The sequence below is a fragment of the Peromyscus leucopus genome, unplaced genomic scaffold (assembly GCF_004664715.2).
Source record: "Peromyscus leucopus breed LL Stock unplaced genomic scaffold, UCI_PerLeu_2.1 scaffold_1181, whole genome shotgun sequence".
Taxonomy (NCBI): domain Eukaryota; kingdom Metazoa; phylum Chordata; class Mammalia; order Rodentia; family Cricetidae; genus Peromyscus; species Peromyscus leucopus.
This window is the reverse complement of record NW_023504316.1, coordinates 2052-25235: the sequence shown is the minus strand read 5'-3', so window position 1 is coordinate 25235 and position 23184 is coordinate 2052. Positions and strand designations below refer to the sequence as shown.

The 23184-nt window shown below is 45.9% G+C and overlaps 1 pseudogene; it reads right to left on the bottom strand.

The window, feature by feature from the left end:
- Nucleotides 1-2197: 2197 nt before the first annotated feature.
- Nucleotides 2198-22427, bottom strand: LOC114686740 (annotated as a pseudogene).
- Nucleotides 22428-23184: the final 757 nt, after the last annotated feature.

Below are 23184 nucleotides of genomic sequence, written 5' to 3'. Positions count from 1 at the left end.
GCAAGTGTCAGGTTTGTGCTACAGTACCTCTTTAAGCCTTCTCATGTCTTTTTTTTTTTTTTTGACACAGAAAGAATGAACTTCACTCAAAGCCTTCAGCAAGCTTATATCTGTAATAATTGATACTCAGTTCAATTATGTTGACAAGCTGTTTTCTTTCTCTTTCTTCCCTCCCTCCCTTCCTTCCTTTTCTTTCTTTCTTTCTTTCTTTCTTTCTTTCTTTCTTTCTTTCTTTCTTTCTTTCTTTCTTTCTTTCTTTCTTTCTTTCCTTTTTTTGACAGGGTCTCTCTGTGTAGCCCTGGCTGTCCTGGAACTCACTATGTAGACCAGGCTGGCCTTGAACCCGGAGTTCCACCTGCTTCTGTTTCCCAAGTGCTAGAATTAAAGGTGTGTGCCACCACCACCTGGTATGTTTTTTCTTTATTTTATGTAATTTTTATGTACTTAACTTTAAAAAATATATTTGTATATGAGTGTATGTGTCTATGTGGGGCTACCACACCTAACCGCAGGTGCCCCTGCAAGCTATGGATCCCCCAGTGTGGGCACTGGGAACCACACACAGGTCCCCTGCAAGAGCATTATGCATTCTTAGTTGTGAGATATCGCCCCAGTTCACTGTCATTATTTTTTTATATTATTAACTTATTTTGAGATGCCAGGGATTGAATCTAGGATCCAGTGCATGCTAGGCAAGAGCTTTACTACTGAGATACAGCCTCAGACCCTTACCCCTTTCTTATTTAATAAGGCCCCAAAGCATTTTGGAGTCAATTTTGGGGAAAATTAATAGTACCACATAGTTAGGGCACAGTTAGTGCAAGTAGACTGCAGAGGATGGACTCTGCGATGGGAGGTTGGAGCAGAGTTCCCTCCTCACCACCTTCTTATCTTCAGAAACACTCTCCCCGGTCATTCGGCTTCAGAATTACATTACTTGGTTTAACCAGATTTTTTTTTTAGCTGATACTGGGAAAAAGGAAGCTGCCACAGCCCCAGGTCCCTCAGCCCCAGGTCCGCCACCTGGTCCCTCAGCCCCAGGTCTGCCACCTGGTCCCTCAGCCCCAGGTCCATCACCTGGTCCCTCAGCCCCAGATCCGCCACCTGGTCCCTGAGCCCAGGTCCGCCACCTGGTCCCTCAGCCCCAGATTCACCACCTGGTCCCTCAGCCCCAGGTCCATCACCTGGTCCCTTACCCCAGGTCCATCACCTGGTCCCTCAGTCCCAGATCCATCACCTGGTCCCTCAGTCCCAGATCCATCACCTGGTCCCTCAGCCCCAGGTCCGCCACCTGGTCCCTCAGCCCCAGATTCATCACCTGGTCCCTCAGCCCCAGATCCATCACCTGGTCCCTTACCCCAGGTCCATCACCTGGTCCCTCAGCCCCAGATTCACCACCTGGTCCCTCAGCCCCAGGTCTGCCACCTGGTCCCTCAGCCCCAGATTCATCACCTGGTCCCTCAGCCCCAGATTCATCACCTGGTCCCTCAGCCCCAGATTCATCACCTGGTCCCTCAGCCCCAGGTCTGCCACCTGGTCCCTCAGCCCCAGATTCATCACCTGGTCCCTGAGCCCCAGGTCTGCCACCTGGTCCCTCAGCCCCAGGTCCATCACCTGGTCCCTTACCCCAGATTCACCACCTGGTCCCTCAGCCCCAGATCCATCACCTGGTCCCTGAGCCCCAGGTCTGCCACCTGGTCCCTCAGTCCCAGGTCCACCACCTGGTCCCTCAGCCCCAGGTCCATCACCTGGTCCCTCAGCCCCAGATTCACCACCTGGTCCCTCAGCCCCAGGTCCGCCACCTGGTCCCTCAGCCCCAGATTCACCACCTGGTCCCTCAGCCCCAGATCCATCACCTGGTCCCTGAGCCCCAGGTCCATCACCTGGTCCCTCAGCCCCAGGTCCGCCACCTGGTCCCTGAGCCCAGGTCCGCCACCTGGTCCCTGAGCCCAGGTCCGCCACCTGGTCCCTCAGCCCCAGATTCACCACCTGGTCCCTCAGCCCCAGATTCACCACCTGGTCCCTCAGCCCCAGATTCACCACCTGGTCCCTCAGCCCCAGATTCATCACCTGGTCCCTCAGCCCCAGGTCCATCACCTGGTCCCTCAGCCCCAGGTCCATCACCTGGTCCCTCAGCCCCAGATTCATCACCTGGTCCCTCAGCCCCAGGTCCGCCACCTGGTCCCTCAGCCCCAGATTCATCACCTGGTCCCTCAGCCCCAGGTCCATCACCTGGTCCCTCAGCCCCAGATCCGCCACCTGGTCCCTGAGCCCCAGGTCCGCCACCTGGTCCCTCAGCCCCAGGTCTGCCACCTGGTCCCTGCTTTGTGCCAAGACTGTCCTGGGAGGGGTTAATACAAACCCAGGAGAACCAGGTCTTCTGTCACCAGAGCACAGCTGCTCAGCCTCAGCACTCGGAGAGACCTTGACAGCTTCAGTGTTTGAAGAAGGAGCTCCAGGTTCCCACCAACACACTTGTTCCAAGAAAGGTTGAGTCTTTCCAGGGCAGGGAGGTGAACAGAGGCTTCGGCTAAAATTGTAATGATAAGAGCATTAGTAACTTGGATCCCATGGGAGACCACGAGAGCCAGAGCTGTCTATGAATATGCCTAGGGCTGAAAAGGTTGTACTTGGGACCCTACTGGCAACATTAAGAAAGCTAGACTTAGTTAAATGGGATTCCCCATTAGCTGGGATTTCTTTTATTTCTTTTGTACTTAATAAGGAGAAAGGGCTAAGGAGCCCAGAAAGCTGGTCAGAGTTTTCAGAGTACACCTGGATTGGTACCTATGCCAATGTTTGGTCCCAATGTTGGAAATTCAGAGATGGGGCCAAGCTTCTCTAAGACTCAAGCTCTATTTGTGTTTATTTCATGTAATTACCCAGTCAAAGTGTGGTGGTTTGAATGAGGAAGGTCCCCATAAGCTCATATATTCAAATGCTTGGTTCCCGGTTGGTGGAACTGTTTGGGAAGGACTAGGAGGCATGCCCTGTGGAAGGAGGTGTGTCATCGTGGGTGGGCTTTGAGGTTTCAAAAGCCCACACCAAGCCCAGTTTCTCTCCCTCTGCCTCCTGCTTGTGAATCAGATGCAAGCTCTCAGCTACTGCTCCAGCACCATGACTACCTCCTGCTACTGCCATGCTCCTCACCATGATGGTCATGGACTCACCCGCTGAACCTTAAGCAAGCCCCAAATTAAATGCTTCCTTATATACGTCGCCTTGGTCGCGGTGTCTCTTCACAGAAATAGAAAAGTAATGAAGACACAAGGAAAGGAACTAACACATTTTGGATGGAGTTTTTAAATTAATTCTCAGATGGCTCCTAAGTTAAAGTTAATCATGACAACTCATCCCCAAGCATAATAAGCTTTTTTTTTAACTGTCTGATTTCTTTATAAAGTATTCAAGAGGAAATCCCGCCCACTCATGGCACATAGGTCTATAATAAAGAAAAGTCAAATGTTCCAGTTGTCTTATAAAAGTGATGTAGAATGTATATCAGCTTGACTGGTAGACTTGTGCCCATAATGTGCTTGTGTGTAATAGTTGCCTTGTTCTCTACTGGCTGCACAGCTGCAGTGGAGGGGCTGTCTCTGGAGACCTGCCACTTCCTCAACATTTTTTTCTAAAGCAATATAGACTTTTCTTAATAGGAGGTATATTCATGAAACATCATATTGTTCCCAAAACTACTGTATTCTGTAATTTTTCCACATGAACATTAAGCAGCAGAATGTCTGTTTTGTGGGCCTAATTACTTGGTGAATTACAGTCTCCATTGAGAAGTCTGTTACCTACTTACAATAACTAAATGTAGAGAATGTCGAAAATGTGCTTTAGGGAGGGACATTAGACAACCATACAAATAAGTACATGAATTAGGTCTTAGTCTTGAGACAGGTACTTGCTGTACAGCCCAGGCTGGCCTCCATTCTGTGATCCTCCTGCCTCAGCTTCTGGGGTATTGGTGTTACAGGCAGGCACCACACATTTTGCCTTAATTATAAATTTTGACAAAGGCTACAAAGAGGCTCCTAATTTAGCTGGTGACTGTGTTAAGGATCAATAGTCACACCTAGACCTGAAAATTGTGTGGGAACTACCAGAAAAGAGCAGAGGCTAGAAGCTGAATGTTCCAGAGATCAGAACCGGAGCAGCTGAGAACTCAGAGATGCTGAAGAGTCAGCAGGAATCTGCCTGAGGCTGGGTCCAAGAGGTAGAGGGCTGCTGGGCCAGCTCACCAGGCCCTTTTCGGTCACATTCAGGAACATGGGCTTTACCTGAGCTACTACAGGAACTGTCCTGGCCATTCTAAAACTGAGGAAACCCTATTTGCTTTTAAATGAAATTTACAGATTCTGCAATAATATAAACAACTAACATTTGTTGAGCATTGTGAGCCAGGCAGCTTTCCCAGAACTGTCTATGTATTAAAGCCACTTGTTTTTTACAACCCTGTGATGTCCATGCAGTTGCCAAGGTTTTCTATTTTACAGATGAGGAAGTAAAAACGCTGAGATCTCAGGGAGCTGCCACAAGATCCAGAGCCAGATCTGACTGCCGGTGTGTCGTCAGATGAACTGAACACTCCCCCACAGAGTGATTGTAACCAACTTTAAGGCACTCATAGACCCATCAAACACATCATAGACATTCTGTAGACATTCAAAGGCCCCATGCTAAAATCATCAAGTCTGAAAGGTTTACAGCCTGGCACAGGGCTGGCAGAAGTCCACAGAAAAGACCAAGTATGTGGGGCTGAAAGGAGAGCAAGGGTTCTCCAAATACAGACTTCTTTAAGTGGTTTTATTAATAGTTACGAGAAAATAACCTTATCATTAATAGGGTACATTTATTTCCTTTAATTATGGACCTGTCTGCTCCATGGCACAATTTTAAAGGATTTTTTAACTGTCATAATATGTAAAAGAGGATCAAAAGCAGGACTGTTTCCACTGTCATCCAAGAATCACCATGGAGACACACCTCAGGGTGTGCCTATGAGCGTGTTTCCAGAGATGTTAAGACACTCCCAGGCACATCCATCTCTCTGCCCCTCAGTGTGGCTGTCATGTGACCATGCCCCGGCACTGTATCTCAAACTGTGCGCAAAACAGACGGTTTTCCCCTTAAGCTGCTTTCACCAGGCATTTTGTCCCAACTTCGAGTAAAGTGACTAGCCATGTGCACACTTACAATGAGTGTATTAGGTTTCTTGTTGTTTTAAATTTTTATTTGGGGAACAATCTGTATCTTCTTCAGTGGTTGATGCCAGAGAATATACCTTGTTTCTAGGGAATGTGGTGGGTTTTTGTTTTGTTTTGAATTGCTCTTTTAAATCTTGAATCAGGACAACACTTTAAAGACATTAATAATTAAACAATCCCTGAGACTGGTAATATGTCCTCAGGAGCCAAGACCAGTCTAGTCAGTCAGTCAGATTTCCGCTGCTGTAACAAAAGGCCTCCGAAGGCTGGGCATGGTCGTGCCTGCCTATAATGCCATCATGCGGGAGGATTGGGTGGAGAAGGGAGATTCTGAGGCCATCTTGAGTTACATAGTGTGACCTTGTGTCAAGGACGAGACAAAACAGCCCAAGGGAAGCAAAGAAGCAAAGATTTGGCTCCATGACTTCAGGATCTGATGACACAAACGTCTTGCTGAGGAGAGAATGGTGGAGGAGATTTGCTCGCCTCAAGACAGCCAAGAAACAGGAGAAAGCAGCGGAACCGGGGTGCTCCAGGATGCCTTCTCCTGACGGGACCACAGCTCCTACAGATCCCAGCACTTCCGAAAAACAGCCCACCCAACTCTGAGTCTGTCATGGTTGACACACTGATGAGGTAAGACACAACCCAGTCGCCCCAGGATACCACTCCAGTGCCTACACTACTTGTATTAATAATATGAATTATGACATCTACCAGTTTCCTTCTGTGAGTCTGGAATTCCTGAGAGGATATTTGCATGACTGAACCTCAATGAATCCCTTGCTTTCAGGTTCAGATAAGTTCCACTAGAATAGGTCACACACGTCACAATTCATTGCTGGAGTGTGCCCTGTGCAGCTCCACTAAGAGAGAACTCTTGGGAGACTGTACTTGGTTCCCTGGGGCTTTTCCTCCCAAACATTTTCCTATTCTGGTTTTATTTTGTGTCCTTTCCCTGTAATAAATCTTTGCTATGAGTACAGCTATATGCTGAGACTTGAGTCTTCTTAGGAATCAATGAAATTGGAATACTGCTGGGGACACCAGTACTGTATGCACAAAGTGCTGGTTTACCTGAGTGGTATGTTTGGGGATATTCCACAATATCCCTTTACCTCTAAGCACCTCCTTCCACTTGCCAGCCATGAAGGGAAGAAATTCCAAATCTGGCAGACCCTTGATGTAGGCTAGGATAGAGGCATGGCCTTCAGGAGTCCTAACACAGCATAGGGGCTGTGGGGAATGAATGCTGAGTGGTCAGCTAGACTCAGACACTAATAATTGTGATGATATATTGTATACCCTGTTATTACTCCTAGCCACTTCTGGAGTCACATGACCATGCATGCACTGTCAGCAGTCAGGCAAAATGTTTAGTCACTTCAGGGCCTTATGTCCTACATTATCCATGCACGATGTAGTCACATAATCTGCACACAGCATAATCATGTACTCTATGCACATGCATGGCATTACTACATAAGCCCATATACGCATGTGCAAGGTGACCTATAAAAGCAGGCTCTACCCGGTCCCTCTCACCAGAGGTAGCACATACCTCTCTCCCTCTCCCTCCCTCTCTCCCTCTCTTTCTCCTTCCCTCCCTTCTCTCCCCCTCCCCCTGCACCTTTCTTTTAGGTAGGCCTACCCACCTCTACCCTTTCCCTTCCCTGAAAAAAAAAATCTTATAGTGGGTTCCATTGTACCTCATGTTTTCTCATGCCCGGTAAATAACACCAACAAATAAACAGCATACCCTAATAAAATTTGCCTGAAAATCAGAGGACAGAGCCAGCCACTAGATTAAACATAGAGGCCAGGCAGTGGTGGCACACACCTTTAATCTTAGCACTCATGAGGCAGAGCTCCGTCTGGATCTTTTTGAGTTCAAAGCTACTCTAGACTACATGAGATTGATTCAGTCTAGGACAGAAACAGAGCCAGGCAGTGGTGGCACACACCTTTAATCCCTGTACTTGGGAGTCACACGCCTTTAATCCCAGCACTAGGAAGGAAGTACTATGGCTGGGCCGAGAAAGGTATGTAAGGTGTGAGGAGACAGGAACTAGAGCCCCTTTCTGCTGAGAACTCAAGCCTTTTTCAGCTAAAGGCCTTTTGACTGGAGCCCTTTCAGCTAGAAAGCTTTCTGGCTGAAGCCCCCTGTAGATGTAACCAACCGTCTTATTAAATAAGAAACAGAAACAATGCAAAGAAGAAAGCCAAGAGATCAGAGCTAAGAGCCTTACCCTGCAGCTAGCCTCTTCAGCCAAGAGACCTCTCTGAAAGAGACCTACTTCCTGTCTGTTTGTCTTTGTATAGTCTTTCTGTTCTGCCTTCTCATTGGTTGTAAACCCAAACACATGACTGCCTCGTCACTGCCTGTATGTACAGCCCTCCAGGTCTTCTATGGTATTGAGATTAAAGGCGTGTGTCTCCAATGCTGGCTGCATCCTTGACCACACAGAGATCTACCTAGCTCTTCTACCAAGTGCTGGGATTAAAGGCGTGTACCACGAACACCCAGCTCTGCTATGGCTCTAATAGCTCTGACCCCCAAGCAACTTTATTTATTAACATACAAATAAAATCACACTTCAGTACAAATAAAATATCACCATAAGCCCCTTTTTGGCTGGAGCCCTTTTGGCTGAGGACTCAGAGACATTAAGTCAGAGGATTTGTGGAGTTGGTGAGGTGACAAGTAGCTGTGGCTTGTTCTTTTGTCTCTCTGACCTTTCAGCATTTACCCCAATATCTGGCTCCGGGATTTTTATTAAAAGATAGTTTAGCAATTTGTGTTTCAAACAATATCTCTTTGCATCAGACTCACAGCATCCTCAATTCCTGTTCCCCTCTCAGCAAAATTACAAGTTACTGGACACAGACTTCCAGAGTTGGCTTCATATAACGTAAAGCAAAATGCTATTCGGAGCTTAGGCTGTAGCTTGGTTGGTAGAGTGCTTGCCTAACACACACAAAGTCCTGGGTTCAACCCTCAGTGCCACACAAACTGAGCATACTAGTGCATGCCTGTACTCCCAGGCCTGGGAGGCAGAGGCAGGAGGACCAGAAGAAGTTCAAAGTCACTGTCAGCTAAATAGCAAGTTCAATAGCCTGGGCTTTATGAGATCCTGTCTCAAAAACTAATAAAAATAAAATAAATGCCACGGTCATTCATACAACTTTTAAGATCACTTTTAAGAGAATATATTTCCTGAAAAAAACCAACAACAAATAAACAAACACCCAATTAGTCTTTAGTGACTAGTCCTTTTCTTGGAATGAAATTCATGGTGTATATATGTGTGTGTGGGTCTCCCTCAGGTCATTGCCTGGTGCATGCTGGGAGCTAGGAAGCTCTCTTACCAAAGGCTGTGAAAGTCTCACTTTCCAAAGCACAACCGTTGATCAGTAATGACTTCAGTGCCGGTAAAAATCGGAGCCTGCTGAGTAGGTTTTTGGAAGAGCAGCCCACCTTTCTGTTGGATGACAAATCCAGTTCTTGAAGGTTTGAGAGTAAAGGGATCACCTGAGCTGTGGAAATATCAACCATGACATGTATGAGGCACTGCTTCACAGAGTCGCAGGAACGTCTGGCTCCCACAGTCTTCCTAGCGTGGCTTCTACAGAACTCATCTGTACGGCACTACCCTCCCTGAGACCCCCACACAGACTCTACCACAGGCAAATCAGCCTCTCTCCAGGTTGCTCTTTGGGCTTCTCTGTTCCCGAGCCTCTCTGTGGACTAGAACGTAAAAGCAAAGGTTTAGGAGACTGAGTTCTAATCCTAGAACTGTGCAACTAGCTGGACCTGGTGGTTCAAACCTGTAATCTTGGAATTCTAAGGAAAGGGGGGATTGGTTGTTCAAAGCCCACCTGATTAGCTTAGTGAAATCTTGTCTCAAAATAAAAGGCATAGAAGAGGAGGACTGGAGGTAGAGCCCAGTGGTAGAGTAGTTGCTGGTGTGAGTAGGCCCAAACCCCATGACCACAAAGACTATCGGTAGCTAACCCTGTATGAGATCAGCACCAGCCAGCTCCTCTGGAGCTTAGTTTCATAATCATAAGACACCTGCGTCACAAGAGAATTAGAGAAATAAAGGCTTGCTCCTAATAGATTCCTTTAGTGCTGGCACACATTAATGTCTGACATAGTCATTCTCTTCTCAGAATGTCCAATGCCAGTAAAGACAAGTCACCAGAGCACGTGCCTGCCAGTGACAGCATTGGAGAGGGGACCTAAGGAGCCTGCTGAGCCGAAAGGAGCTGCAGGGAATCATGGAGTTGCCCTGGTCCTGCTGCCTTGAGAGGCATGCGTCATAGGTTTTTCAGATTATAGTCCATGGATTCTGGGGCACTGTGAGCCTTTCAGTTCCCGAGAAACCGAGGCACTCCCTCAGGCAGAGAAACACTCAGGCCACCTCGTGATTCTATATGTTCCATCAGGTAACTCTGGCCTAGTAAGTATGTGCTGGAGCTACACGTAGCCAGAGTCTACTATCTTCCTGCTACTCGCCTGCTTCGAGGCCTCTCTGGAGCACTTACCAACATAGGAAGCATTATCCTAGGAGACCCGTGGAGCTGGCTTATCTTGTGGAGCCTTCCAGGGCCACCCAGGCACCTCTCAGTCACTGTCATATCTGTAGTGGTTTGAATGAGGATGTCCCCCCCCAGGCTTAGATGTTTAAACACCTGGTTCCCAGTTGGTGGTGCTGTTTGGGGAGGTTTAGGGGCATGGCCTTGCAGAAAGTATGCCAATAGAGGTAGGCTTTGAGGGTTTAAAGACTCTACACCATTTTGAGTTTTCTCTCTGCTTGTGTTTGAGGTTCCAGATGTGCACCCCAGCTTTCTGCTCCTCCAGCCATGCCTGCCACTTGCTGCCATGCCCCTGCTCCACTACCATGGACTCACTCTTAAACCCATGAAATCACAAGCCAAGTACTCTTCCTTCTATAAGTTGTCTTTGTCGTGGTGTTTTCTCACAGCAACAGAAAAGAATAACTGTTACTCATCTTTCTCTCAGCACCCATGACTGCACACTCTTTTCTTGCTTACATATTTGTTTTCTTCCCTCACTGAAGGTGAGCACTGTGTGTGAGAGACTACCTCATCCCAGAGTGGGGACCAGTATCTGAAACATCAAGACACAAAAGTGTATATGAGAGAGGGGTATGGGAAAAGAAAGAAAAGGAAGAGAAAGTCAGACTCGTAGTCCCAGTTGGGGTAGCCATTCCCTGGAATCCTCCTCAGCAATTCACATTTCACCACATACTGCAGATAGGTTTTGTTTTATTCCTGCCCTAGAAGACTGATGCTCTGTCTGAATTTCCATGGGCCATGGTACAGAGCCTCACAATTGGAAGATTAATCAGCAGTTACTAGCTAAATAAGCAGTAATTCTTTGAAGTTATTTGCAGTGATAAATAAGTGTTCAATTATTTAGCATCATAAGGTAGAAAATGGGATGCATGTTGTGGGGAACCCATGAAATCCTGAGTGAATATGTACAGTGGACACAAGAGCAGCCATGTCAGGGACCCCAATGCCTCAATCCCACAGGAACGGCAAGGCCTTCCCTGGTCCAAGTATGGATGCTGACAGTGTTTGCAGAAAGTTTCCTCCTTGTGATGACTGTTGCCTGAGACTGCTCCCTACAGAGACTCCCTAGATTAGTTAATCCTCCTCTCTCAAATGTGTGTAATAAACATCCTCCTCTGTCAGATGTATGTAATAAACATCTTCCTCTGTCAGATGTATGTAATAAACAGCCTCCTCTCTCAGATGTATGTAATAAACAGCCTCCTCTCTCAGATGTATGTAATAAACACCCTCCTTATTCAGATATGTGTAATAAATAAACATCCTCTTCTCTCGGATGTATGTAATAAACAGCCTCCTCACTCAGATATGTGTAATAAACATTCTCCTCACTCAAATGTCTATAATAAGACCACCTCTTTATTCAGCTGTATATAATAAGCTCCCTCCTCTCTCAGCTGTATGCAATAAAACCCCTTCCTCATTCAGTGGTATATAATAAATGCACTGAATTTCCAGGCTGTCAGTGTGTCTTCATCAAAGCACATGGCCCACCTGCTGTCAGCCTTTCTGTGTTTCTGTCTGCCATTCTTCATCCCCAACACCCCAGTCACACCAAGTCCAAAGCCATGCAGATCACAGCATCACAGCAGCATCTCACTTCCTTTTTTTAAAATCAAGCAGCAGAAGAACAATGCCATTTGCTGCGGTTCTTACATGATCATCAGCTGCCCGGGAGACTCTCCCATGTCCTAGACAAGGGGGCTTATTCCCGCGCTGTGCCAGCAGTTAACAGTGAAACCCCTCTAGCACATTCTCACCCCTGAGAGCAGCAATGTGAGATGTGACATTCAGTGTTGAGCTGTGCCACAGCGATCTGGTAGCCAGGTAACTCAGTAGTGTCCCCTCAGCCCGTGACAGAAGGGATAAGGCTCTCGCACAGTGCTCTGTGGAGAGTGAAAAGGACTTTCCACTTAAAGCCTTCATGAACACTTTGAACTTTTCACACTTCCAGATTGAGGGACAAGAGTCTGAGGAATAATTCAGCAGACCCCGAAGGTGGTTGTTAGACCTGGAATTTTATTTTTACCATTTTCCTTCCCCAAAGTGTATTTTAAAATCTATATTATTATTATTATTATTATTTGTCATCCATTTGCATATTAAGCATGCCCTTAGTGGGAGACGGGAGTATGCGGGTACCTACACTTGAGCAATGGAGAGATTCAGGATCAGATCCACTCCTACCTTGGAAGTTGCCCTCTACCTGAACAAAGAAAGAGCAAAGGCTCAAAGGCCCAGGTATGTCTGAGGCCAGTGAGGCCTGAGTGGAGTCCAGTGAGACGAGGATCGCGGAACAAAGGCAGAGAGAAGGTCTCGCTATGGGAAAGTGCACTTCCGTATTACAGGTAACAACCACAGAACTACATTGACGGTAGGAAAATAACTACTGCTCTTTGAAGTTGTGATGCCCACCCATTATGCACCACCAATGGCTGCTTTTCAGTAACTGCCTTTTCTTTAGTGTCTTGACGCTGTCATTTAAAAGCCACATTTTGGTGTTCTCTCTACAGACCTGTACATAATCAAGGTTGTGACACTAAGACACTTGTTTCTAAAAGGCGAGAGAAATTCAAATTTTTCTCCTTCAATTACCGATTCTTAGATTCTTTAACATTTACTGGGTGGTCAGCGCACACACAACTCTGATGACCTGGTCAGTGAATTCAAGCATCCATCTCAACTCGCTAACTTCCCAGGCGTTTCCACAGGTTCTGCTCCACGGGGTGCACTTACTCAGTGATTCCACATCATGGGCTGTGAGTGAGCACTGGTGAAGATCTAGGACTTCCAGATGCTCCAGCAAAGCCAGCTGAGCGGGCACTTCTTCAAAGCCTCCGCCCAGCTCCTTGTTGCCGGAAAGATCCAGTGTCCTCAGTACATCCAAGGATGCAAAGGTACCATCTGCAAAGCAGGTTCCAACCCCTCCTGAAATCCATACTGTGAGGCAGTGGACAGGCAAGTGGGGAGGCAGAGGAGCAGAGCCAAAGGGGGGGGAGTAACTGCAGAGTCCCTGCCGACTGGGCCTCAGCAGACCCAACAGAGACTTCACAAGCCCTCTCTCTAAGATCCAATTGGCTGCCACTAGTTCTTGTCTGAATCTCTGAGGACACTTGCCTATACCACCAACTACACTTGAGTGCTGACCTTAGATTTATTTCCTCAGGCTGCCAGTTAGAAGAACACTGAAGGCTCTGAAAGTCACAGGGGAAAACGGTGTCATTCCCTATAACGAGGCCACTCTACACAGAGAGCAAGTGTTCCCATGGATACCACTAGAGCCATTATTATTACTTTATCAGTATCAATACCTTCTGGGCACTGAGCACAATAAAGGTGATGTCTTCAACAGCGATAATAAGCCTACCAGTGTCCAGCTCATACCTTAGATTTGCTGGCTTTCAGAGCTAGTCAGTTGAAAAGCCTGTCTGTTCTGTGGTGTTCAACCTTGAGCCTTCCAGCATGTGGGAGTCCTGGCACTCAGACAGCTCAGCCTCTTCACCTCTTTTTACTTTTGATTTGAGATATTTTCATTAAGTTGCCAGGGCTGGACTTGACCTTGTAACCTAACATCCTCAGGTCTACACTACCAAGCCTGACTTAAGAGGGTCCTTTTATTTTGTTTTGTGTTTTTCTGTTTCTTTTTGTAATAATAAAGTCTAAGTTTACTGTGAACGATTTCAAAAATAAATAAGGCTAGCATGCACTAAGGCCCTGGTTCAGTTCCCAGAACTGAAGCAAATAAATAAAGAACAAATAAATAAAACAATGAATATTTAAGTTCATATGTTCTAATAGATTTTAAATAACATCTATGCTATATGATACATTTAAATTTTTTCATTTTTCTATTGTGTATGAGTGTCTATGGTGTGAGTGTGTGTGTGTGTGTGTGTGTGGTGTGTGTGTGTGGGGGGTGGGTGTGAGTGCCAAGTTATATATACGGAGATCAGAGAACAACCTTAAGGAGTTGGTTCTCTCTTTCTACCATGGTCCTGGGAACCAAATTCGGGCAGCAGACGTGGGTGTTTTTACCCAGTGAGTTGCTCGCCGACCCTGACATATAATAAGTTTTATACTTTACATGCATAATCTTAAACTTAACAATCGTTAACTCACCCAGTATTCTGACACTCTTTGGGATAATCCACAGGAATGCAACTTCAATACCTTCAGGCCTGAGGTGCATTTTAATCCTTGTGCTATGACGTCTAGACTACTGCCAATGTTCCTGTTAATGGAAAGGTCAAATACTTCGAGTCTCTGCAGCTTAGGTAGCAGTGTCCTGAAAGGGAATAAATCCAAACAGGAAGAGTGTCCATGTGGAAAGCCAAGGTTAGCCGAGGTCTACTGCAGCTCCCTGTGCCCTGGGGACAAAAAGCACCTGCGGGCAGTCCCAGCAGCTAATCACAGGCATCTTTCCTACATTTTTTCTGGGAAGAACTCTTATGAATTCACTTACCCACAAACTCCGCATCCTGTGACGTGAGGGCGCAGTCCGCAAGTTCAAGTGTTTGAATCTTGCTCCCTTTTCGGAATGTACGGAGAACCTGAGGCAACTTTCCTCCCACGTTGCTGTTCCAGGATAAACTCAGTTCTTCAAGTGCAGGTGTCATTTCAAGAGCGGCTCCTAAGTGCCAAATATCCATAATTCAGAGGGCGCTGACTCAAAAAGGCAGAGACGGTCATTCACAACCAGGACCGCCAGTAATTAGGGAATATGGAAGCTGAGGCGGGTACTGTGTTTGCTGATGAGGAGCAAGGAGAAGAAAGGGACCCGGGTCCTGCCCCTAACAACCGAGTGAGCGCCTCCATGTGCAAGCACAGCATTCTAGTCCTTCCAAAGTTCAGGAAGCCTGTTCCGGGGAACCACAGCTGTAAACAATTGACTCAGAGGCAGCGTCTTTGCCAGGCTGTTCTCTGGAAGTCAGGATCTATTGCGCGCAACCCGTCTGCTCCCTTCACCCACTCTCCCTGGCATCAGACTGGGCACAGGTAGAGGAGAGGCAAGCCGGAAACCTAACACCACAGCGGTAGAGCTCACTTGGACACCAAGACTGTAACTGTGCACTGAACATTAGAAAGAAAAGAAGCAGAGCTAGGTGGCCAGGCAGCAGCCACAGCCACAGCCAGGGGGCTCAGAGGAGAGGGGGAAACTTCGCTCCTTCTTGCTGGAACCATTTCATAGAGAAAACCACTGAGGCGGGACAGCAACCAATCAGAGGTGTGGGAGTCTTGAAATCCTCCAAGGACTAACAAGAAAAGACATTTGGCACTCATTTTGTTAACACAAATCTCTGAAGATAAGGGAATGACCAAAATATTTTATCAAAATAGAAAAAAGTAAATAAAGCAGCAAACATTTTTAGTAAAGCATTTGGGTAAGTAGTATGAGTTTGCACAAATGTTATCCTTTTTTTCCCAGCGTATATTTAACTTAATTGAGGCTCTAGTTCCAGCTAAACCAAGTTTTAGTTTTTTAAAAAACTTACTTTGATCAATTTTTTAAGGTGGGTTAGAAAAATAAAGGAGGTTAGTATTATTTTGGAATTTAAAAACAGATTAACTGCTATCTACTCCAGTTCTTCCTTTTTATAGATGAGATTGTGAGACCCAGAGTGAGCTAGCATTACAATAGCCGGTAAAAGCCATGCAGTCGGAGTCTGGTCCGTTTTGTTCCGTCTTATCCACAATCTGGGTGCAAGGCACGGAAGTGCCAGCCATGCTCTTGACCTCCGCACATGCAGAGACAACACGACTGCTTGCCCTGAGGGTCAGGATGACAAGATACTTCAAGGAAGCCTGTTTTCTGTTTCTATTTCTAAGTTTTCGATCTGTGTGTTTAAATGCGTGTATGCTCTTGTGTGCGCATTGCGTGCATGCGCACATACATGGAAGCCATAGAATGACCTTTGGTGTGCTTCAAGTGCCTCTATCTTCCTTGGGTTTTTGGTTTGTTTGTTGTTTGCTTGCTTGCTGTGTTGTTATGAAAAGAGGTCTCTCACTCGCTCGCTGGAGCTTGCTGAGCTGGCTGGCTAGCAGGCTTCAGGGATCTGCCTGTCTCTGTCTCCATGGCACTGTGATTCTAAGCCTATGCCGCCACATTCAGCTTCCATGGGTTCTGAAGTTCAAACTCGGGTCCTCATGTTTGCAAGACAGCTTTTTATGACGTAGCCACTTTCCCAGCCCTGTTCTTTTATTGTTTTTCAAGTTGTCGTGCAGAGAGAAGTCCATCTTAGGGAGGCGTCACCTTACCAGAGTTTGAACATCCTCAGTGTGAGTCCGCAGCCACGCAACCTGAGGACTCTCAGCTTGCTGGCCAGATGCATTTGCTCAGTGAACAAGTGGAGTGTCCGCTGACAAAGTCATTCCAGGAAATGTCCAGTTCTCCGGTCTGAGAGGAAAGGCAGCAAAACAGCTCAAGTGGCAGAAGAAAATGCAGATCTGTGTGTGTGACTTGTGATTTGTAATGATCAGAACTCAGTGCCCATGTGCTCGGGATGTATTTTGGATAATATGAAAATGCAGGGGCAGGCATGTTGACATTCAGCAAATCAGGGATCTCTTGCTTGCAACTGAGGAAATTGTTCCATTTATATTCCCATTTCTTGGGATATTTTCTATTTTTGCCAGAAAGGGAAAAAAATTGCACTCTATAAACACAGTGATATCTACACATGATTGTATAGAACTTTCTGTGTTATTGTTGACCGCTGAGGTAGAAATGGCAACTCTGTTTCTGCTCCACTACTACAGCTGTTACTGGTGTGTGAATACTCTCTTTATGTTGCTAAGCCCTCTGACACGCATCCCTGGCTCTATCAGACCTCAGACTGGAAGCTGGAGAATGTGCAGGGCCAGGTCAGCAGAGAAAAGGATTGTCTGCACGTTTTTGTAGTTGGCTTTTTCTTTTTCACCAGCTACCAAATCATGACACAGAGACTTCTTATTAGTTATGAATGCTTGGCCTTATCTTAGCTCTTATTTAATCTGTTTCTCTTTATTTATGTTTGGCCTCGGGGCTTTTACCTTTCTTTCCTTCTGCACATTTACTTTCACTGTCTTGTGTCTGGCTGGCTGGCGGCTGCCTGGCTTCTGGACCTGGTGTGTCCCTCTTTTTCTCCCTCATTCTCTCTTTCTTCTCTATTGTTTTTTCTAGATTTCTCCTCCTACTTGTCTCTGCCCACCAACCCCACCTATCCCTCTCCTGCCCAGCTATTGGCCGTTCAGCTTTTAGTTGATCAGTCAGGTGCCTTAGGCAGCAAGGTGAAACAGCAACACATCTTTACATAATTAAACAAATGCAGCCATAAACAAATGTAACACATCTTTGCTTAGTTAAAATAATATTCCACAACACATTTTCTTTATTATCTTGATCACCCAGCCATCACTACCTTCTATTTATTGATTACTATTAATTTTGAGACAGAGTTTCCCTATGCAGCCCTGGCTGGCCTGGGATTTGCCAGGTATCACAGAGATGCACTTGCCTCTGCCTCCAGTATGCTGGGATTAAAGGCCTGCCCCCCACCATGCTCAGTGCTAGCTTATGTTGTTGTTTTTACTCTTTGGAGGGCCTACCACCCAGCTCCTAATTAAATCACACATGGAGGCTTATTCTTAATTATAAATGCCTTGTCTTAGCTTGGCTTATTTCTAGCCAGCTTTTCTTAACTTAAATTATCCATCTATCTTTTGCCTCTGGCTTTTCCTTTTCTATTCCTGTATATCTTTCTTTGTTTCTCCATGCTGGTTGTGTAGCTGGTGGCTGGCCCCTGATGTCCTCTTCCTTCTCTGGCTTCTTCTTCTCTCCTTTAAGATTTCTCCTTTGATTTATTCTCTCAGCCTGCCAGCCCTGCCCATCTTTTCTCCTTCTCACTATTGGCCATTCAGTTCTCATTAGACCATCAGGTGTTTTAGACAGGCACAGTAACACAGCTTCATAGAGTTAAACAGATGCAACATAAACAAAAGTAACACACCTTAAAATAATATTCTATGGGTTTGGAGATTTAGCTCAGTGGTAGAGCACAGCGCAAGGCCCTGGGTTTGGTCCTCAGCTCTGGAGGAAAAAAATATTCTACAACAACCTTATACCTAAATGGCCAGTGATGCGAGATTTTGTGGATTCAACCTTCTCTGAGGATCTATCACAGCATGTTAAAGAGCAAAGTTACCCTCTGTGGAAAATTCTCAAAGGACATCTTCATCTTCAGGAAGAGCAAGACTTGAGGGTGGAGATGGCCTAGTGGAGGAGGCAAGGCACGCATGAATGCTGCAAGTCTGTCTGAGCATCTCAAGGACAGCCAGGATGCAATGCACTGGGCTTTGTAGTTCGGGTCAAGAGAATCTGCAGTTACCAGTTCTGAAATGACAGCTCCAGCAAAAACCTCTTTCTTCTAGCAGATTCAAAGCACTTCAGCATTGATCCTGTTCATCATGACCAAACTTTATACAGGATCAAACCACTGAATTCTAAGGCAAAATCAGCAACAAAATAGAGGAAAAGAAAAATCTTGCTTTTCAGACACAAACGCTGAGCTGGCTGCTGCTGACTGCTTTCGTTCCAGTTTTGTTTGAACTCATAAAGAAGTGGCCTCCTTCCTGGTGACAACTCATGAAGAAAATACAACTACTGTACTCAAAACACAGCCAGTGGTAAAAACCAGCTTCCATCAGAGTCCTGAGGACTGGCTGAGCATGGTCTAGAACAGCCTCCATCAGAGTCCCGGAGGGCTGGCTAAGACATAGGACCTAAGGCTCAAAGAGCCCAGTTCTGTAGGTTTGGGTCGGTAGGTTTGGCTGCCTTCCAGAACTGCTCAAGCGTTCTGATCCTTAGGTGATGGCTTATAGTTCCCACTAAGAGTCCTATCCCAGGGCTGCGGCATGGCTCAGTGCGGTAAAGACTCTTGCCCACTCAATCTGAAGACTTGAGTTTGATCTCAAGTCCTGTGCTATATAGAAGAGGAAATGACTGTCTCAAGTGTCTTCTGACCAATACATGAGATATGTCATGCACATCAAATGATTAGTGTAACTTAAAAACATTTTTAAAGAACCCTGTCCCATAATGCATAGATTTAATTTAAATTAATTTAAGTAATTAAAATAGTGTTAAGTCTAAATATCTGTTTTCTCCCCTCCTCATGCACACATTAAAAGCTAATCCCTACTAAAGGTAGGATCTTGGCTGGAGAGTTAAGAGCCCTGCTGCTCTTCCAGAGCCCAAGCTCAATTCTCAGCACCCTTGATGGCTCACAGCATCGTAACTCCAATTCCAGGGTCCGATGCCCTCTTCTGCCATGATAGCACACAATGCACGACACAGATGCAGGCAAACACCCATACATGTAAATAATAAAACAAAAATTTAAAAAGAGAAGAACAGTATCTCATCACATAATAATTCATGAAGTGAGCCCTCGTGAGCATAATTAGTGCTATGTGGTTTAATGGTGCCTATAAGTCTGGCATTTGAATCCTTGCCATTTGTTAGCAGCCCTGTTGGGGAGCTTCAGCAGTGTGGCGTGGATAAGGAAGTGTTCCCTGGGCAGGCTTTGAGGTTTCAAAGCATGCTCTGTTTCCAGCACACTCTGCTTCCTGTTGTAGTGGAGATGTGCACTCTTGCGGCTGCTCCAGCCTGCATGTCTCCCTACTGCCTGCACCTCACTCCCAAAGTTAAGACTCTAACCTTTGAGCCATAAGCTAAAAACAAACTCATCTCCCTATAACTAGCTTGTCATGTTTTATCACAGCAAGAGAAAGTAACTTCCAAAACGAGCTAGCTTGAAGGAGCTTGCCCATCACTCTGACAGGATACCACTAGAATACACCTGTGAGTATGAGTGTGCTTAGACCTCACTAGAGTAAGTCATATTAATCTTGCACTTCCTAATTCCAGCCAGACTGTTTCACTATTGCAGCCCACGTACGTATAAACCAAGTTGAGACAGTAGTTTTTGCTTTATTCTTGGTGCTGTGGATGTCTTTCTGTATGCCGAATTATGTGTTCTCATTGGTTAATAAAAAGCTGACAGGCCAGTAGCTGGCAGGAAGTTAGCAGAACCCAAACTGAGAATGCGGAAGGAAAAGCAGAGTAGATGCAGCGATGAGAATGCCACACTGAAAAGTACAAGCCATGTGGCTAAACATAGATAAGAATTAGTGTTAATTTAAGTGTAAGAGCTATCAGTACTAAGCCTGAGCTACCAGCTAAGCATTTTTAAGTAATATTAAGTCTCCAAATCAATTATTTTGGAAGCTGCTGCTGGGTATTTGGGAATACTGCAGAACAGAACTACTGTCTACACTTTGCTCTTTGAGGGCCACCACCCAGCTCCCAAACAATCACACGGAACTTATTACACTTACAAATGCCAGCCTTACTTGGCTTGTTTCTATCCAGCTTTTTTTAATTAAATTATCCCATCTACTTTTGCCTCTGGTTTTTCCTTCTTTATTTCTATATATCTTTCTTTCCTTCTTACTCCATATCTGGCTGTGTGGCTAGCCCCTGGCATTCTCCTCTCCTCCTTTTCTCTCTTCTCCTTCTCCTTCTCCTCCTCCTCCTTATTCTTCTTCTTTTCTTCTCCTTCTTCTCTTTTTTCCTTCTATTATTCTCTCTGTCTTGCAGCCCCTTCCTAGCTCTTATTAGACCATCAGGTATTTAAACAGGCACAGTAACACAGCTTCACAGAAATAAACAAATGAACATAAAAAAATTGCAACACGGCTTGCATCATTAAACAAATATTCCACAGCATAAACAAATAATGTAACACATCCTCAAACTAATATCCACAAGAGAGGACACCAAATTCAGGTGCAGTTTGGCATCTCTCATGGCAACACACACACAGTCTCATCGGGGCTTATTTAAGTATCTGAGAAGCAGAATACAGAGTGGCACGGGAGAGGTTCCTGACACCCCTAGGCATCCTATGCAGCAAACGTGGTTACTTTTGTTGTACAAGAGGTAAGCATGGTTGCTGAGATAATGCTTTTTGTCACTCAACAAGGCAATACCCTAACTCTCTGCATCTGGTGAGTTGATCATTTGGGAACAGATTTATCTCAAAGAGCAGAAGTAATCACTACATAGTAAAATGCTCTGGAAGAAAAGAAATGAATTGATCTCCTCAGCTCAACTCACATCTGAGAAGCTTAGAAGACCTTTATATTTTTTTTTTATTTTTTCAAAAGGGAACCACCCACAGAAAGCTTTTATTTGTTCAAAGATCTCAATACCTTAGCCATATGTTTGCTCCAGGTCCCGAGTTCTCCAGTCCGCCCAGCCTGAGGTGTCTCAGCCACTTATAAAATAATTATCAAAGACTTAATATTATTACAAACTTGTGCCTATGGCTTAGCCACTGCCATCTAGCTCCTTCTTCTTAATCAACCCATTTCTATTAATCTATATGTTGCCACGTGGCCATGGCGTTACCCATCTGCTGACACCTTGTTGCTCTTCCAGCAGCTGGCTGGCGACTCTCTGTCTCTGCCTTCTTCTTTCCTGTTTCTCTCCTTGGATTTCCCGCCTGCCTCTAAGCTGCCTCACCATAGGCCAAAGCAGCTTATTTATTAACCAACAGAACAACATATATTCACAGCGTACAGAAAGCCATCCCCCAGCAAACATCTTTTGCAGTAAAACAAGAAACAACCCCAACAACTTCAGTACTTTCAAAACCAACCAACCAACCTTGATTCTCATTAGAATATAAGGTGGTTTGTTTTGTTTTGTTTCACAATAGTGAGTTAATGGATCCCAGGCTGGCTTGAAACTCCCTGGATAGCCAAAGATGACCTTGAACTTCTCCTTTTCCGCCACCTCCAAGAGCTGAACTACAGGTGCGTGCAGAGCTAGGGTGGAAACCAGGGCTTCGAGAAAGCTAGGTAAATGCTCTCTTAACTAAGCTATATCCCAGCCCTTGGCATGAGTTTGTTTGCTTTCTAAATAAACAGTGTTTTGCTGCTTTCTGAGACCACGTGAGAGACCTCAGTGTGCCATGTGGTTCACTATGTGAGAGACCTCAGTGTGCCACGTGGGTCACTATGTGAGAGACCTCAGTGTGCCACGTGGGTCACTATGTGAGAGCCTCAGTGTGCCACGTGGGTCACTATGTAAGAGCCTCAGTGTGCCACGTGGTCACTATGTGAGAGACCTCAGTGTGCCACGTGGGTCACTATGTGAGAGACCTCAGTGTGCCACGTGGGTCACTATGTGAGAGGCCTCAGTGTGCCACGTGGGTCACTATGTGAGAGACCTCAGTGTGCCACGTGGGTCACTATGTGAGACCTCAGTGTGCCACGTGGGTCACTATGTGAGAGACCTCAGTGTGCCACGTGGGTCACTATGTGAGAGCCTCAGTGTGCCATGTGGTCACTATGTGAGAGCCTCAGTGTGCCACGTGGTCACTATGTGTGTTTTGACTGTTCTTGATATGAAGGCCTTACATCCTCATACAAGGCAGCGTCATACAGACCTGCTTCCTTCGCAGCTGCAGCTGTTAATCCGCAGGTGTTGAAGTCTAGACACCTGTCCGCAGCCTTCCTGCACGGCTTCTTCAGGAACCAGTCACTTTCTTTCATACTGGATTTCCGTTCCATTTCTAAACCAAGAGGCATAGCTATGTAAAACCCAAAGAACTTGCTTTTGACAACAGTTAAAAATATAAATAATCATGATCCAGCGTGGAAAGAGATGGGTACCAGCCCTGAGTTCGTTCCCTTAGGAAACCTCCCGAGGTGAGATGCTGACCTGGGACAATCATTGGCCCTGTTCCTGCTCCCAGGTGTTCAGATATGCACCGAGAGCCTGAGGCAGTCAGTGGACTTCCTCTCCTGGCCAGCCCGGGCTTCTCAGCTTCAGAACTGAGTTGTGCACTGAGCAGCTTGGGCTAGCATTTCAGAGGTGTGCTGTTTGAAGAACATCCATCTCTCTGGCCAATTCGAAGTAGGTAACTCCCAAAACCAACCAGTGAAGAATGGCAGGTACAGATGTCATTATCAAGGTCCAGGAGGCCTTGAGGAGGGAGGGAAAGATGTGCAGGTCAGTTTCCAGATGCAGACCATTCAGCTGCAAACGCGGGATGTAAAGAGAGCAGTTCCTGAGAGAGCTGCGGCATTTTTCTACTGCCAGGGGTTCCCTTCAGAAGCCTCGCGTGTCCTCCTCACTATTAGGAAGATCTTTGCACCACCCTACCAAGTTCTTCTGTAACAACACCATGCTAAAATAATATGTGTGTATGTGTATATGTGTGTGTGTGTGTGCATATGTGTGTGTGAGCACATACACACAATAGCAAAAGTCAGCGACCTTACCAAACACTGATTACATACCAATTCTTCATGTGTTTGCATGCAA